Source organism: Tachypleus tridentatus, chromosome 10, assembly GCF_004210375.1.
Source record: "Tachypleus tridentatus isolate NWPU-2018 chromosome 10, ASM421037v1, whole genome shotgun sequence".
Taxonomy (NCBI): domain Eukaryota; kingdom Metazoa; phylum Arthropoda; class Merostomata; order Xiphosura; family Limulidae; genus Tachypleus; species Tachypleus tridentatus.
The window spans coordinates 109,012,134-109,019,875 of NC_134834.1; positions in this window are offsets into that span (position 1 = coordinate 109,012,134).

Here is a 7,742-nt window from a genome sequence, read left to right on the forward strand (position 1 = left end):
TATGTCCAAGATGGGGAGGAGATAATAAACTCTGAACCTTGAAATAAGAAATGTTAATAATAGTCCTCTTCAAATGCTACACCCATTTTTCCTCCACCAATCTAGAGCAAGAACGAAAGTAAAACGGGCGAGAACTGCTACAATTAAACAAGTAGGGTCGAGTTCACACTCCTAGACATTGTGGTCTTTGTTACCACAATAAGCACATGTCATCAAGAACCACGACATAATGTCTTCTAGTGACAAAACCACTGACACTGGTAAAGTCTGAAAATATACGTTCGTACATTATAGTTCATATGTCCAGCCTTAACAGCGACAGATGGACATGATGACATAAACGTCAAAATTAGAATAGTGGTAGGTAACATAATTCTGTACTCACGAGTGGAGACATGCCTCACTGCAGAAATTCCTTGGGTGGAGAAACCAACAAGAATTTTCGGCTTGGGAATGTTCTTAAAATCCCTCTCAACAATAACTTCTCGTGATGAATTCAAACTAGCATGTAGAGTAATATGAATGGGTATATTCCCAATGGTTTTAATTACATGAATGGGTATATTCCCAATGGTTTCGAATTACATGAATGGGTGTATTCCCAATGGTTTCGAATTACATGAATGGGTATATTCCCAATGGTTTTCGAATTCAAGAGTAGTTCAGTGTGTTTTGGGGTAGATGTTTCCACCAAGATATTCCAAGAGAGCAGCTCCTTGACTGCATAAGGAGAACCCGCAAGCCTGTCTAATCTATTCTTAATAAAAAAGTGTAATATTCGTCCGGTTTGGTTTGTTTGACAAAGAATGAAGTGTGAGAACATGAGGTACATGTATTGAAGAAGGTGAATACTGGTGTTCAGAATCTTCAAGATGTGGTCGTTTATCAATGAGCTGTTTTATATATTTTTTTATTTTTTGGTTTTATGGGATCCATAACAAAAGAAAAAAGATTCAGTGCTGACCACATCCACCATGGAGCGCTACGAGTAATATTCAGAAATATTACTGAAATGTACAGTTACTGTTAGGTAAAATAACAGACAGAACTTGAGAGATAGAAGCAAAACTATCAGTTGGAAGAAATGTAAACAGAAACAGAGTTTCAAACACCAGTTACCATCAGGTGAAAAGACAAAACAAAAAGAGAGATATAAAAACAGCTAGTCCTAGACAAAAAACACAAATATGAATAGACCTAGAAACAAGAGCTACCTTTAGATGAAAATAAGAAAATGTAACAATAATTAAAACTAACAGCTTTTACTAGTTGTCATACAGATATCAGGTTAGTAAGAAAAGGTGGCGTTATCTGAGCATAAATAGATAAACCAAGTTTGAACTATTATTATTTGCTAAAATTATCATAAATAGAATTAGAAATAAGAAATAACAGCTGCTAATAGGATCAAATACACAAACAAATCAATTTATAAACAACAGCTGTTATTAGGAACAAATACACAAACAAATCAAGTTTCAAACAACATCTGCTATTAGGAAGAAATACACAAACAAATCACGTTATAAACAACAGCTGTTATTAGGAAGAAATACACAAATAAATCACGTTATAAAACAACAGCTGTTATTAGGAAGAAATACACAAACAAATCAAGTTATAAACAACAGCTGTTATTAGGTAGAAATACACAAACAATCAAGTTATAAACAACAGTTGCTATTAAGAACAAACACACAAACAATCAAGTTATAAACAACAGCTGATATTAGGAACAAACAATCAAGTTATAAACAACAGCTGATATTAGAAACAAACAATCAAGTTATAAACAACAGCTGCTATTAGGAAGAAATACACAAACAAATCACGCTATAAAAAACAGCTGCTATTAGGAAGAAATACACAAACAAATCACGTTATAAAAAAACAGCTGCTATTAGGCAGAAATACTCAAAGAAATCAAGTTATGAAACAATAGCTGTTATTAAGCAGAAATACTCAAATAAATCAAGTTATAAACAACAGTTGGTACTAGGAATAAATACACAAACAAATCAAATTATAAACAACAGCTGCTATAAGGAAGAAATACGCAAACAAATCAAGTTATAAACAACAGTTGGTATTGGGAACAAATACACACAAATATCAAATTATAAACAATGGTTGTTAATAGGTAAAAATATAAACTAAAGTCTAGTTAGAAATAAAATAGTGGCCATTAGAGTACAACATGAATTCCATTCAGAGGCAATCATTACAATAAAATATAAAAATAAAGAAGGTGTGAGTAGCAGGTATAAACTGGTGAAAATAGAAATTAACTTCACAACAAACGTGTCATTTGACTATACAAGTAGAAAACTAGTTAGAGAGAACAGATACCTTTTGGTAGAAAATACAAATAGAAATCGTTTGAAAGATGTATATATTGAATGATATTACAAAGAGCAGATATAATAAGCTGAGAATTAAACAAAGTTCGAGTTAAAACAATATCAAGAATTATATAAAAAACAAGCAGAGAAAGAGCTTAAAACAACTCTCCCCATTGGTTGAAACTACAAAATCAATTTCAAAAACAAATCGCAATTGGTAAAGTATAAAGTGAAATCTAGTTCAAAATGAAACTAAAACACAAGTGTCATTCGAAGAGAATAAAAGAAGAGAAAGCTAGATAAAACATTTACATTCAAGTGAACAGAAAATAAAATAAGATACAACATCTACTATTAAACAAAGATGTGACAAACAATTAATATTAGTTGAAAGGTTTGCATTATTTGATTCTACAATTAACTACTGCAGCTGTCATCAAGTGAAGAAAGAAACAGGAGAGAACTGAGAAGTAACAGTTCTCAAGATGTAAAAAGGGAAATAGTTAGATTTAATGTTATAATCAATCATACACAACTCTTATTGAGAGAATATACAAAGCTAGAAACAAACACCATCCTTAAGTTAAAATGCAAACAGAAATCGAGTCTTCAACAGTAGTTATGATTATGTGAAAAGACAACACATGTGGAATTAAAACAATAATTGTCATTAGGTGAACATACAAAGAGAAAGAGGCTAAACATAACCTTTTCAATCGAGCAAAATGCAAACATAAAACAACAAAGAAATAGCAGATTTCATCATGTGACGATGCAAAAGAAATAAACTTAGATGTAAATAATCGCATTTGATGAAAATATAAACAGAAATCCTGACAGAGCCAACTGTTATTCCTATTTGAATATGTAAACAGAAATCTAGTTAGGAACGACAGCTATCATTAGGTGAAAACATAACATTAAATCGAGATTAAAGAATAGTTTTCACTAAGTGAAAATATAAAAATAAATTAAATTAGAAACAATCACTGTAATTATAACAAAATATAAACTAAGTCTAGTTAGGAACAGTAGGTGTGGTTACATGAAAATACTGACACAAATCTAGAAAGAAAACAACAATAGCCATTAGAGAATAATATGGCCCGGCATGGCCAAGCGTGTTAAGGCGTGCGACTCGTAATCTGAGGGTCGCGGGTTCGCATTCCGGTCGCGCCAAGCATGCTCGCCCTTTCAGCCGTGGGGGCGTTATAATGTGATGGCAAATCCCACTATTCTTTAGTAGAAGAGTAGCACAAGAGTTGGCTGTGATTGAAGATGCCTAGTTGCCTTTCCTCTAGTTTTACACTGCTAAATTATGGACGGCTAGCGCAGATAGCCATCGTAGCTTTGCGCTAAATTCAACAAATTAACAACATTAGAAACTTAGGTTATAATATCATTCTAGCGAGATGAATTAATAAAATAAAAGTGTATACACAAATCAAACTTTCTCTCTATATATATATATATATGATAATTTTTGAACCAATAATAGCTTCGAAATTTATGTAATCATAACAACAGTTGCTCTTTGAGAAGTCTCTCAACCTAACATGGATTTTATCTGTGAAAGTTATATAACCTAAAAGCAATAATAAGTTTGAGAATCACATAATCCGATCAACAGTACTTACTTTGATAGTTATATAATCCGAAAAGCAATAACTACTTTCATGTTTTATATAAACCGCACAGTAATCCAAATATTAATCAAAAGTCTGGGAATCACATAATCCGATCAACAATACCTACTTTGATGTTTATATAATTGAAACACTGTTAAGATGTGTATATACAAGCAGAACAGATATTATCAGCTTCATATTTATATAAAACGAAGATAAATAATTGATTTGTGATTTATAGAAACGAAAAGGAGGTGATAAATAGTTGTTAGAATTGTATTGTTTGAACAGATACAATCAGTTTAAGATTTACGTAAGCCGAACAACAATATCCTCTTTCAAACTATTATAACCATTTTGAGATTTACTAATCCATATACAAATAAAGCCGCTTTTCAAGGGCTTAGGAATAAACCTGAAGGCTTACAACTCTTAAAAACTTAAATATACGTATAAATTGAGCAACAATATTTATATTTAAGCTTGATATAAGGGTAATACTTATAGTCCCTTTTAACTTCCAAATAATGTGAACAATAATCATGAGCAACAATATTTACATTTAAGCTTGATATAAGGGTAATACTTATAGTCCCTTTTAACTTCCAAATAATGTGAACAATAATCATGAGCAACAATATTTACAATTAAGCTTGATATAAGCGTAATACTTATTGTCACTTTTAACATTCAAATAATGTGAACAATAATCACTTTAATATTTCCATTATTAAAATTGTAATAACTGGTTCGAGATTAATATAAGCCTAACATTAATAGTGATGTGAGATATCTTTGAACCGAATATCATTAATGCCTTTTAAAATAGTAATTACCCAACCATAATAATCACTTTGAAATATATTCAAACTGAATACATATAATGCGTTTTAAGATTTGTGTAATTCGAACAATGATAATTAGTGAGTGAATTACACAAATCGATTATCAGTAACTACTTTTTAAACTTAATATGAAGTCAACAGTTATGATCACTTTGAAATCAATATAATTTAAAGAGGAATAGCCATTTTGATTTTTACGTCAGTCAAACAGAAAATATCCACCTAAGATTATATTAACCGAATAGAAAATAAGTACACGCCGAAGAGGTATAATCCATTTTTATATTTACAAGATCCTCACATATTTTAACCGTATACAGAAAATGTTTTAAAATTTGTATAACCCAATAACTAAAAAACAGTTACACAGTTAACATATATAAATATAAAAATAGAATCAAAATGTAAATATTATATTTCGAGCCTACAACTAGGGACTCTGTAAAATTAACAAACTATGCTGAAAATAGTGTGTCTACATTATTTTCTGAAGCTACAAACCCTTATTTTGACTCTATGTCTACAGTACTTATCAATTCCAGTGGAGATAAAATAGGGATTCATACAGCTTAAGAAAGTAAAGTAGGCACTATTTCTAGCCTAATTTATTAGTTTTTTTAGAGCTCCCAGTTGTGAGGTAAAAAAATCTTTACATTTTGATTCAACTTCTTTCTGTACTATTTTCACTCTTTTTAAATTAACAATTTTAATTACTTTGTTTCTTAAGTTTCATATCCATTTATAAAGAGTACATCTTAAGATACATACGTGCACATACATTTGGTTGAATATTATACGTTTTATAACAAGTTACTACTGCTTTGATTTTTTTAACCCCAAAATTATTTTGCTGAACGAAGTGATTTTTTTTTGCCTGAAGTTTCGTCTAAACGCGCGTTTAACAAGCGTCGAGTACAAAGGTAGTTGCTCACAACAACATCGCGTATATTCATGTAATTACAGTCACGTAAATTAATTTTCAGTGAAAATTATCAACTCTTCAAATGTGCCATGGATATTCGCAGCGTTTCATATAGTATATCTGTCTAGGTTTTGATGCTAAACACCCAGCTGATTTTGTTGTAGGTTTGTGAAACAGAAAAAATAATAATGAAATAATATTAAAACATGCACTCATAATTTCATGGAAGTACAAATATCAATAGAATAGACCCGACATGTCAACCTGGTTAAAGCACCTAATTCGAAATCTGATGGTCGCGGATTCGAATCCCCGTCACACCAAACATGTTCATCCTTTCAACCGTGGGGGAGTTATAATGTGAAAGGCAAGCCCATTATTCGTTGGGAAAATAGTAGCCCAAGAGTTGGCGGTGGGTGGTGATGACTAGCTACTTTCCCTCTACTCTTACACTACTAAATTAGGGGGGTCCGGCATGGCCAAGCGTGTTAAGGCGTGCGACTCGTAATCTGAGGGTCGCGGGTTCGCATTCCGGTCGCGCCAAGCATGCTCGCCCTTTCAGCCGTGGGGGGCGTTATAATGTGTCGGTAAATCCTACTATTCGTTGGTAAAGAGTAGCCCAAGAGTTGGCGGTGGGTGGTGATGACTAGCTGCCTTCCCTCTAGTCTTACACTGCTAAATTAGGGACGGCTAGCACAGATAGCACTCAGTAGCTTTGTGCGAAATTCAAAAACAAACAAACAAAGAGAATAATATAAAAATGAATTTAGAAATAAACACTCTCATCAGATGAAAATACAAACAGAATTCATGTTAGAAAAAAACCCTACACTTATGTAAAAATACAAAGAAATTGTACCTGTTACTAAAACATGATAAGAAATGAAGTTATAAACAATATCTGTCACCAGGTGAAAAGTCAAACAGAAGTCGCCTCACAAAGAATAACGATTATTGGACGAATTTATGTAAACTGAAATCAAATGAACAACAGCAACTAACTGACAGTACAAACAGAAATCAACATAATCGCAACAGCTGTTATTAGATGCAAATAAAAATCAGATTTACAAATGGTAGCAGCCATTTTGTAAAAATAAAAACAGAAATCAATTTCGGAATAAATTATCATTATGTGAAAATATGAAGAAAAATGAAGTTACAACAATAGTTCTTTTTGGATAAAATAATCCGAATAAAAAACAAAACTGAAACAACTGTCATTAGATGAACATGAAAACATAAATCAATTTAAAACAACAGCTACAATTTGGCAAAATATACACACAACAGTAGCTACCATTATGTGGACCATTACGTGGAAATAGAAATGATGTAAAATCTATAACTACAACATATAACCCCAAACATGCTCGCACTGTGAGGGCGTTATAATGTGATGGCAAATCCCACTATTCTTTAGTAGAAGAGTAGCACAAGAGTTGGTGGTGATTGGTGATGCCTAGTTGCCTTTCCTCTAGTTTTACACTGCTAAATTAGGGACGGCTAGCGCAGATAGCCATCGTGTAGCTTTGCGCTAAAGTCAACAAATTAACAACATTAGAAACTTAGGTTATAATATCATTCTAGCGAGATGAATTAATAAAATAAAAGTGTATACACAAATCAAACTTTCTCTCTCTATATATATATATATATGATAATTTTTGAACCAATAATAGCTTCGAAATTTATGTAATCATAACAACAGTTGCTCTTTGAGAAGTCTCTCAACCTAACATGGATTTTATCTGTGAATGTTATATAACCTAAAAGCAATAATAAGTTTGAGAATCACATAATCCGATCAACAGTACTTACTTTGATAGTTATATAATCCGAAAAGCAATAACTACTTTCATGTTTTATATAAACCGCACAGTAATCCAAATATTAATCAAAAGTCTGGGAATCACATAATCCGATCAACAATACCTACTTTGATGTTTATATAATTCAAACACTGTTAAGATGTGTATATACAAGCAGAACAGATATTATCAGC